Genomic DNA, 11,112 nt, shown 5'->3' with positions numbered 1-11,112 from the left:
AAGTATTTCTGGGTTTAGCCTATCAGTAGAGAGCATGTATAGTAGGTGGGCTAGTAGAGCACTCTTCTGGCACCAACATTTTCAAGCTCATCTGGGGTAGAGTAAGGTTTGTTAAATTCTATACCATGTGCATACCAATACCACTGGGGCTTGCTTAATGTATTAAATGCTTCCCTAAACACAAGTGCCTAAACTTGTCATTCCACAGAGCGACAATTCATTCCATTGCACTAGATTAGTAAAAGAAAAAAAAAAAAAAAAAACCAAAAAACAGTGGACAAACTTCTTTAATACTGTTTATTAGGACAAAGATACATAGCACTTACAAGTTGAGATAATTCAAAGAACCAGTTCCCCATAAAGACAATGTTCATACCACACAAACATGAACCGTAATCAAACAGTATCTAAAAAATTGAAGCAGCTGATATCCTACCATGCAAGATTTGCCCCCTTTTTCCGCCAAGTGTAATACCAGGAATGGGTTTGAAAAAAAATGTATGCATAGTGGTTTGATTAGCAGCTGGGCTGATTTTACAGAAATGCCTTAACCACTCATGAGTAAAACAAAACAAACAAGAAGCTACAAGTTGGGCGGCCATGGAGTTCCCCCCCCCCCCCCAGGTACAGCTTTGCCGTCTAATCCTGTATTTGCTGCATAAGCTGCAAATTTTTTACAAAAAGATCATGTTTCTAAATCAACCTGTTCAAAACAGCAGTATGTGTTGCAACGCAGTGAAAGGCCCTTTAATGGTCACCTTACTGTTCCCTATTGCTATCTTTGGGTGGTGAAAGTGGTCCTAATGAACCGTAACGAAGGTCTAGACTATTTAAACAGGTGAAAAACATACTAAAATAATGAACACAAAATGTCCCACATTTGCCTTCCATTGAACTTTACTCCGCTCTGCTGAGTAATTCCAGCAGCCCTTTAGGTAGTTAAGATACATTTAGGGAAGGTAGTGCTAAAGGTTGGTACGAGGAATTTAGGATTTGGTAGTAGCAAAGGAATTAGTAAAAAGTTTTTTTTTTTTTTAAAGTCCGGGTTTCAACCCAAATATAAGTTAAAAATAGTCCCATTACTTAACCATGTGCGGTAAAGACCTCTTTGAGTCGCACCAAGAACACGTGTCTGAACACGGCTTCCTTTCAGCCAAGCGAAGCACTACTCACCTTAACTCCCCAACCATGCTTATAACCAAAGCTATTCTGAAAACGAAATACCTATTCGGGACATCTTGGAGCCAAGGATACTCGGCGGGTATATCACAAGGGCAACTCAAGTCAGAAATAAACATTTTTTACTTAAAAAAAAAAAAAATCAAATGCCTCTAACAATTACATAAGGTGCTGCTTTTCCCTTACATACATGTAAAGGATCTCCAAACATGTTTCTGTTTACTAGTTGATAACGGCGTTCAAAACATCCATGCCTAAAAATAAAGAATGCAAGAGTCAGCGTCATTACAGATTTCACTCTGAGAACAGACAGATTTTCGATTTCTACAAGTAGCATCAAGGGATGACTAAAACACGTGTAATTGCATTACAGAAGGGAAGACCCTGTTCAATGTAACATCAGAATGTGCACATTTGTCAGCAGGTTAAAAAAATCTCTACCCTCCGGCCCGCCTCCAGCTAAAGCCACCAAATGAAATGCGATTAATTTATGAAAACGAGCCATCAGCATCAACCTCCGCACCACCCAAAACTTCTTTAGTACACTCCACGGTGATGTGACTTTTCTTGTGAAATTATCCTAATCATGTTAACTACACGGCACCATACAGAAAATGAGTTACACCGGGTAGCTCGATGGTTCAGTCTTAGCATGCATCTAACCAGAGAAGTAATGTGCCTCACAACAAGATGCGGAATGAAGGTGGGGACTTCCTTCCAGTTTCTAGCGAGGGATACTCTCCCCCTCCGAAATGGCCACTACAAAGCATGACAAGCTTTGAATGGGCAAAGCTAGAGAGGGGTTAAGAAGCTAGCAAGAATACATGTAAAAGGGGCACACATAGGTACCCCTACTTTTAACACGAAGACAATTAAAACTACTCTGGAATCGAGGTCCAACCAAAGTAGTCATTTAACAAAGACCCATCCACACATTTATTATACAAAATATTAAGATCACGTCGATCCACTTAAAAGTAGATCTGTTCCATCACGTGTTCAAGACTAAGACTAATTATTTTGAAATAAACTATAAATTCTGACGGGTTACCAAGTGTCACTAAAAATCCTAAATTGCAACAAAAGGCTAATAAAAGTTGAAGACTTACCTTACACTAAAATACGTTTACATCGGATGACGACGCACCTAGAAAGAAAAAAATACAAATTTAATAATAAATTATTAATCACTAGACGTTACTCCAGCGATCATCAGCTAAGGTTGCACGATTATTAATTAGATCCATGTATCTAAAGCAAGTCTGTTTGCGTGTAATTCTTTTTGAAGTGAAACGTTCGAACATCTAAATTCACGCCCGGAATTAACTACTTGAGAATATTAAAAACACAACGTTACGCCGAACACTCAGACCTTAACTGCACTAGCGCGAATGAATGTACCCCACGACAGGATCCGGAGAGGCATGCAAGTCACCAGCTCCAGGTTTTAGTGAGAAATGCTTTTCCCCCCTGTGTTGGCCATCACAAAGCACAATAAGCTCTGAATGCGCACTTAAAAGGGGAGTCCCAAATTCCGATCAAACACACGTAAACAAAAACAAATGGAAAAAAATAAGACTACAAACAAGCAGTCGGGAAGTCAAACAGTGTAAAGTACACAACGGGACGGAAAGAACCACAGTAGAAAAGTTTTAAAATTGATCACAAACTAAACCACTCCCAGCCTCATGTAACACAGCTACCACGCTCACAAGGGACTATCCTTACTTCACGATTGACGAAAAAGAAAGGAGAGAGCCAGTCTGCGATTTATAAACCCCTGTCCTATCGCGAGAGCAACATAGGCAAGTTGAGCGACTAGTTCGCATTACAGGAATTCACCCGTAGTACCAACGCAACACCATGTGACAAAAACGTCACATCCTCCTGTTCTTCCAGAGCTCGTACATTGCGTAGGATTTTTTTTTAAATCCTGTACGTCGTCTGTTTTCTTTAGCATGTATCTACGACCTGGCTCTCTGCGGTGTAGTACGTTGAGCTGTTTTACTGTCCGATGTTCGGTGCTGGTACAATTGGTGTTTGAGCGTTGAATGAAATGCATAATGATATAGATAATTAGTTTAAAATAAACTGCTTAGATTAGGTTTTGCAGCTTATTATCGTAAAATGAAACCGCGTAGAGAAGGATTCGTATAAAATACGAGTTTTGTCATCTGGTGTACGAATTCCGTGGTACCAGCAGTAGAATGTCCAAGTCCGCTCTTTTTCTCTGGAAGCTAGCACGTTCTGGAAATTGTACTCTTGGTTCATGGTTGATTTTCAGTGAACATAAGCTTATGCTAGCTCGAATTAAGTTTACAGTTATCTTGTTACAGCCTCACAAAATCACGTCCTTTGTTTACTCTGTTACAAGTACAGAATAAAACATTTTCTAGCTTAAGCAACAAGAATTTTCAATTCTATTAAGGACACGGAGGCGAGGATTATGCTTTCTCTTTCTTTTACAAAACTTTCACAGAAGCCAATTACAAAACGTTAAAGGAAAAAACTACATTTCCCAATATCACTAAATACATGTCATGTGCTCCAATCACCTATCGTGACCTCCAACCATAAGAGTCCTGAACCCCCTACATCACTTCCTCTTTCTTTGTATCAGATAATCCTAAAACCACTTGAACACAAACTTTCTCTGAAAATGAAGAAATATGAAAACTTCTCTCTTGGCAACGAATTTGATGATTAAACCACTCCGTCAACTAGCCCAAAACGAATCCTTCGAAAAAGAAGAAACTCAACGATATTCTCACCACCACCGATCTCCAAAAAGATCTCAAGAATTCTTCTGATCAGAACCTGGAAAATAAGAATACATAATAATACTCCTCCTAGGAAGATGATATCAGAGACAACTATAAACATCTCATCAACAATTCAAGGGAGGGCATGATACTTTTATATACAGTTATACAATTGAATAAAACTTCTCATACCCATAATGGGCGGGATAATCCTCGCCTCCGTGTCCTTAATAGAATTGAAAATTCTTGTCGCGTAAGCTAGAATTTTTTTTATTCTATGTCAGGACCGGAGTCTCGGAATATGCTCTTTTAACCCCTTCTGTGCCGCGGACGTAGTGGTTACGTCCCGCGGCACAGTGCTGCTGTGCCGAGGACGTAACCACTACGTCCTTGGCACACAGCCCAGAGGGAGCGCTCTCGCTCCCTCTGTGTGCTTCCCCCCACCCCCCCAAAGTCAGGGATGGAAGGGGAAGCCCTTCCCCTTCCACCCCCGACCCCCCCACCCCCCCATAATGACGTCAGCGCGCGATCGCGCGCTGACTTCATTATGGGGATTTCGCCGCATAGGAAGCCATTTGCTTCCTGTGCGGCGACGAGGAAAGAGGTGAGTTCCTCTTCCCGGTGGGTGGGGGGTTTGGGCTAAAGAGGCACCGGGGGAAAGGAAAGGCTTTTCCTTTCCCCCGGTGTCTCTTTGAGCATTCCTGCTGCCCGATCGCATTGCGATCGGGCAGCAGGAATGCCCACTAGACACCAGGGATTTGTTTTTTTTGTTGTTTGCTCGTGTTTCTTGCTGGCGGGGAGCGGCCCCTTGGGCAAGGGTCGCTCCCCTTGTGGGGGCAATTAGTTACGGCCATTTCTGCCCCCCTTGGGGGCAGATTGGCCTACTTTTTAGGCGGATAACCACTGGATCACCAGGGATTTATATTTTCTGTGCAGGTATGTTGGGAGGGGGTGCCCCCTTGGGCAAGGGGCGCCCCCCCCAAGGGGGCAGAGAACTGTTGGCCATTTCTGCCCCCCTTGGGGGCAGATCGGCCTATTTTTTTTAGGTCCATCTGCCCCCAAGGGGGGCAGAAGCCACTTAGGCACCAGGGATTGTGTGTGTAGTGGATGGGGGGGCGCCCCCTTGGGCAAGGGTCGCTCCCCTTTGGGGGGCATGTCTTTTAGGGCCATTTCGGCCCCCCTTGAGGGCAGATTAGCCTATTATTTTTAGGTTGATCTGCCCCAAGGGGGGCAGAAACCACTAGAACGCCAGGGATGTTTTTTTATGTGTTTATTTTTGTGGGGGGGCGTCCCCTTGGGCACGGGGCGCCCCCCCAAGGGGGCATTGACCTGTTGGCCATTTCTGCCCCCCCTGGGGGCAGATGGGCCTATTTTTCTAGACCCACCTGCCCCCAAGGGGGGCAGAAGCCACATAGACACCAGGGATAGTGTGTGTGTGTGTGTGTGTTAGTGGATGGGGGGGGGCTTGGGCAAGGGTCGCCCCCCACTTTGGGGGCACATGTACCCAGGCCATTTCTGCACCCCTTGGAGACAGATCAGCCTATTATTTTTAGGCTGATCTGCCCCCAAGGGGGGCAGAAACCACTAGAACGCCAGGGATTTTTTTTTATTTGTTTATTTTTGTGGGGGGGCGTCCCCTTGGTCACGGGGCGCCCCCCCAAGGGGGGCATTGACCTGTTGGCCATTTCTACACCCCCTGGGGGCAGATGGGCCTATTTTCTTAGGCCCACCTGCCCCCAAGGGGGCAGAAGCCACTTAGGCACCAGGGATAGTGTTGTGTGTGTTTTTTTTGTTTTTTTTTGTTTGAGGGCTGTCCCCTTTGGCAAGGGTCGCTCTCCATGGGGACACAGTACTAAAGGTATTTTCTGGCTTCCTTGGGGCAGACAGGCCTATTTTTTTAGTAGGCCCATCTGCCCCTATGACAGAATCCACTTAGGCACCAATTTCTAAAATGTTTGATGGTGGGGTGTTTGTCAACTGAAGAAGTCTTTGCATTTGTGATAAAAAAAAAATTCCTCCTTTTTGTTCTAGTTCAAAGCTTTTGCTTTATTTGCTGTGGCTCCTTGCGGTTTTGGCGGTGGTTGACCTGCAGTTTGCACAGTTGCATGTTTTAGGTAAGTAAAAACAATTTACTCCAAAGGAGTATTGTTGCCATGCATGAATGACATGTTTGTAGGGGGTGTACTAAATGCAGGATTGTGTGTGAAATTGTCCTTAGGTTTGTGCACAATGATATTTGTTTTGTCTTATTTCTAATTTGCCTTTCTTTCTTTCTTTTTAGTGGGATATCATTGGTGATTGCTGTGTAGTTGCTGGTGAATCAAGCTTTTTCAGGCAAGTGAGCGGTATAGGTTTTGAGTTTGTAACTCTTACTAACAAAGCTACACTTTGTTACTTGTCTTACACAGTGCTGGTTGTTGGTGGTGAATTTGTCCAGTTAATTTTAGCAGGAGAGATCATGGCTAGCCGCAGGATGACCGCTCAGCAGGTGGTTGGTATGCTTTTTGAGTCACAGTCTGATCATGACTATGAGACGGACTCTGCATCTGAGGCAGAGGAGGAAGTCAGAGATTCTGGCAGTGATGTTTCTGTTGGAGGGGAATCTTCTGATGATGAAGCCACACTCAGTGCAGATGAAGGTTCTGTTTTAGAGGAGGACATTGATGTGCCAATAGTGCAGCAACCTGGGGCTGAAAGGTTTCCCGTTAGAAGACCTGATGTCTGGGTTGCCCCAAACATGGAGCAGCCAGAGTTGCCTGCCTTTACTGGTCTCCCGGGGTGTAACGCCAATACAGAGAACTTTATGCCTATCAATTTCTTTGAGTTATTCATGGATGATGTGTTTTTGGAAGAGATTGTTGAGCAGACTAATTTGTATGCGGAGCAGCATTTGAGGGACAACGCTGCTAGACTTAGGCCACACTCTAGAGCTGCCCAGTGGATTCCCACAAATTTGGAGGAGCTAAAAAAGTTTTTGGGTTTGACTTTTTTGATGGGGTTGATAAGGAAGCCGTCACTGGCTTCTTATTGGTCTACTAGTCCCTTGATGGCAACAGCTATATTTCCAGCTACCATGAGTCGTAATCGGTATTTGCTTCTTCTTAGGATGCTGCATTTTGTTGACAATGCATTAGCCTTGCCACGAGATCACCCAGATTCTGACCGTCTTTTTAAGATTAGGCCTGTCCTTGATCATTTTGTAGATCGGTTTTCGGAGGTCTATGTTCCAGGCAAAGAGATAAGTGTGGACGAGTCTTTGGTCCTCTTCAAGGGTCGTTTGGTTTTTAGGCAGTACATTCCTAGCAAAAGGGCACGATATGGAATTAAATTGTATATGCTGTCTGAAAGTAGGACAGGATATGTGTATAGTTTCCGTGTGTACACTGGTAGGGATTCCAATATTGACCCCCCTGGTTGTCCTCCCACTTTTGGAGTTACTGAGAAAATAGTGTGGGATCTTGGTAGACGACTGTTCAACAAAGGTCACCATTTGTATGTAGATAACTTCTACACTGGTGTGCAGTTGTTCAAGGAATTGTTTAGAGTGGACACAGTTGCTTGTGGCACAATCCGTTCTAACCGGAAAGGCTATCCAAGGGAGCTTGTCTGTAAAAAACTTGAGAGGGGACAGTGCTGTGCCTTGCGGAACGAGGAGCTGCTAGCTTTGAAATTTTCAGACAAGAGGGATGTCTACATGCTAAGTACCATCCATGATGAGAGTACTTCCCCTGTGACTGTTTGGGGCCAGGTTGCTGAAGTGCGCAAACCTGTGTGCATTTTAGATTATAATAAGCACATGGGAGGTGTAGATAGAGTTGACCAGAGGTTGGAACCTTATACTGCTATTCGTAAGTCTTATGTTTGGTATAAGAAGTTAGCACTTCACCTCTTCCACTTAGCAACCTTCAATGCTTTTATTGTGTTTAGGGATAGGTCTCCAGACTCAAAGATGACATTTGTGAAATTTCAGGAGTCAGTGATAGAGAGCCTTATTGTGGTGGAACAGGCCAGAGTTCCTAGAGAAGCAGTGGTGGAGGATGTGGCTAGATTGAAAGATCGCCACTTTGCTGAGCACATTCCTCCCACACCCAAAAAAGACTTTCCAGCTAAGAAATGTAGAGTGTGTTTTCGAAGAGGTATCCGGAGGGAGACTCGAATGTACTGCCCAGATTGTCCTTCAAAGCCTGGGCTGTGTGTCGGTGCTTGTTTTAAGAATTACCACACCCAGAAGAATTTCTGGGAACAACCATGAGTGTAAACTCATGTCTGTTTTGTATTTTCATGTGTTTAGTTTCATGGTTAGCATTTCTGTCATGTTGTTAGTTAGAGCTTTTGTGTTTGTTGTTTTGTAATTCTTTCTACTTAGTTAGGGGTTCCTCTGTTAAAAAAAAAAAAAATATGATGCCATTGTGTGTGGAGTGGGGCTTGGCTGAGACTGTACATATTGACTTGATGTTGGCTACTGCAACACACTGCAAGCCAAACACCAGTCCACACACTCCCATCAGCTGGTGTGATTGTTGTATCAGGCATGTGGGCGTATGTAAGTGATGGGCCCTTGAGTGGCGCTGTCTGTCGATGTGAGTGTTGTAATGTGCTGGGCCCGTGGCTGGCGGTGTGAATGGCCTTGTGTGTGTCATGTATGAAAGTTGTGTGAATGGACTGTAAAGCGGTTGGTGCCTTGTCGCGGCTTTACAGCTCACGAGCTGTGAGTCATTGGTTCAGTTTTTTGCCTTTCAGTTACTAACAGTGCTTTTCATTTTTGTGAAAGCTCTTGTTAGTAAAATTTGATCCACTGAACCATCACTCACCCTCGTGCCAAATCCAACCAGTATGTGTGATAAAAATGACCAAACCTGCTCCGCTGTAATCAGGCGTCGCAGGACACCTATGACACGCTAGGTGCCTCAGGTGGGACCCCGATGATGAAGCATGCCACCAACTTGGTTGGTGGGTGAGGGGTCTTTTTCACATAACCTAAGTGTGTTTCTTTTCAAAATTTTAGTGTTTGGCACATCACGGACGTATGTGGGCACATCAAAACGATATATTACAAAACTACCTGTGTTTGGGGGGGGAGAGGGCACCTATGTTTTTGGTCCTGTGTGCGGCCTTCATCTAGGGAAACCTACCAAACCCAGACATTTTTTAAAACTAGACACCCCAAGGAGTCTAGGGAGGAGTGGCTTGCGTGGATCCCCCAACATTTTCTTACCCAGACTCCTCTGTAAACCTCAAAATGTGCTTAAAAAAAGCATATTTTCCTGACTTTTCTTCGTACGATCACCACTCCAGCACAAAATTCCTACTCCCCAGTGTTCCCCTCAGTCTCCCAAATAAAATGACACCTCACGTATGTGGGTCCCCAAAGCAGAGTCAGTCTAAAGATGTATAAAAGAATATGTCCTTATAAACTCGCAGTACTATCCCCTGTATCTCTACAAGTTTTGGGCCTTATTCTGTTGGAGGCACCTGGCCCACCCACACAACTGAGGTATCATTTTTATCGGGAGACTTGGGGGAACGCTGGGTGGAAGGAAATTTGTGGCTCCACTCAGATTCCAGAACTTTCTGTCACCGAAATGTGTGAAAAATGCGTTTTTTTAGCCAATATTTGAGGTTTGGAAAGGATTCTGGGTAACAGAACCTGGTCAGAGCCCCTCAAGTCACCCCATCTTGGATTCCCCTAGGTCTCTAGTTTTCAGAAATGCACAGGTTTGGTAGGTTTCCCTAGGTGCTGGCTGAGCTACAGGCCAAAAACTACAGGTAGGCACTGTTTTCAATGAAAAAATGTGATGTGTCCACGCTGCGCTTTGGGGCGTTTCCTGTCGCGGGCGCTAGGCCTACCCACACAAGTGAGGTATCATTTTTATCGGGAGACGTGGGGGAACGCTGGGTGGAAGGAAATTTGTGGCCCCTCTCAGATTCCAGAACTTTCTGCCACAGAAATGTGAGGAACATGTGTTTTTTTTAGCCAAATTTTGAGGTTTGCAAAGGATTCTGGGTAACAGAACCTGGTCCGAGCCACACAAATCACCCCATCTTGGATTCCCCTAGGTCTCTAGTTTTCAGAAATGCACAGGTTTGGTAGGTTTCCCTAGGTGGCGGCTGAGCTACAGGCCAAAATCTACAGGTAGGCACTTTGCTAAAAACAGGTCTGTTTTCTGTGATGTGTCCACGTTGCGCTTTGGGGCGTTTCCTGTCGCGGGCGCTAGGCCTACCCACACAAGTGAGGTATCATTTTTATCGGGAGACGTGGGGGAACGCTGGGTGGAAGGAAATTTGTGGCTCCTCTCAGATTCCAGAACTTTCTGCCACAGAAATGTGAGGAACATGTGTTTTTTTAGCCAATCTTTGAGCTTTGCAAAGGATTCTGGGTAACAGAACCTGGTCCGAGCCCCGCCAGTCACCCCTCCTTGGATTCCCCTAGGTCTCTAGTTTTCAGAAATGTACAGGTTTGGTAGGTTTCCCTAGGTGCCGGCTGAGCTAGAGGCCAAAATCTACAGGTAGTCACTTCGCAAAAAACACCTCTGTTTTCTTCCAAAATTTTGGTGGTGTCCACGTTGCGCTTTGGGGCGTTTCCTGTCGCGGGCGCTAGGCCTACCCACGCAAGTGAGGTATCATTTTTATCGGGAGACGTGGGGGAACGCTGGGTGGAAGGAAATTTGTGGCTCCTCCCAGATTCCAGAACTTTCTGCCACAGAAATGTGAGGAACATGTGTTTTTTTAGCCAATTTTTGAGCTTTGCAAAGGATTCTGGGTAACAGAACCTGGTCCGAGCCCCGCCAGTCACCCCTCCTTGGATTCCCCTAGGTCTCTAGTTTTCAGAAATGCACAGGTTTGGTAGGTTTCCCTAGGTGGCGGCTGAGCTACAGGCCAAAATCTACAGGTAGGCACTTCGCTAAAAACAGGTCTGTTTTCTGTGATGTGTCCACGTTGCGCTTTGGGGCGTTTCCTGTCGCGGGCGCTAGGCCTACCCACACAAGTGAGGTATCATTTTTATCGGGAGACGTGGGGGAACGCTGGGTGGAAGGAAATTTGTGGCTCCTCTCAGATTCCAGAACTTTCTGCCACAGAAATGTGAGGAACATGTGTTTTTTTAGCCAATTTTTGAGCTTTGCAAAGGATTCTGGGTAACAGAACCTGGTCCGAGCCCCGCCAGTCACCCCTC

The 11,112-nt window shown here is 45.0% G+C and overlaps 1 long non-coding RNA gene and 1 other non-coding gene across 3 annotated transcripts; both read right to left on the bottom strand.

The window, feature by feature from the left end:
* Positions 1–283: 283 nt before the first annotated feature.
* LOC138304108 (uncharacterized) lies at positions 284–3,028 on the bottom strand. 2 transcript variants are annotated; one of them, XR_011205498.1, is made up of 3 exons: positions 2,908–3,028; positions 2,289–2,326; positions 284–1,433 (listed from the first exon to the last, which is right to left on the bottom strand). It is a non-coding gene; the product is annotated as an uncharacterized lncRNA (long non-coding RNA). The 2 variants fall into 2 exon arrangements; XR_011205497.1 differs by having other exon boundaries at positions 2,289–3,028.
* LOC138257725 (small nucleolar RNA SNORA26) lies at positions 2,573–2,704 on the bottom strand. Its single transcript, XR_011198392.1, has one exon. It is a non-coding gene; the product is annotated as a small nucleolar RNA SNORA26 (small nucleolar RNA).
* Positions 3,029–11,112: the final 8,084 nt, after the last annotated feature.

This window comes from Pleurodeles waltl, chromosome 1_2 (assembly GCF_031143425.1).
Source record: "Pleurodeles waltl isolate 20211129_DDA chromosome 1_2, aPleWal1.hap1.20221129, whole genome shotgun sequence".
In the NCBI taxonomy this organism is placed as follows: Eukaryota; Metazoa; Chordata; class Amphibia; order Caudata; family Salamandridae; genus Pleurodeles; species Pleurodeles waltl.
Note: the sequence above shows the minus strand (reverse complement) of the source record. Positions and strands in the feature narration are given on the sequence as shown.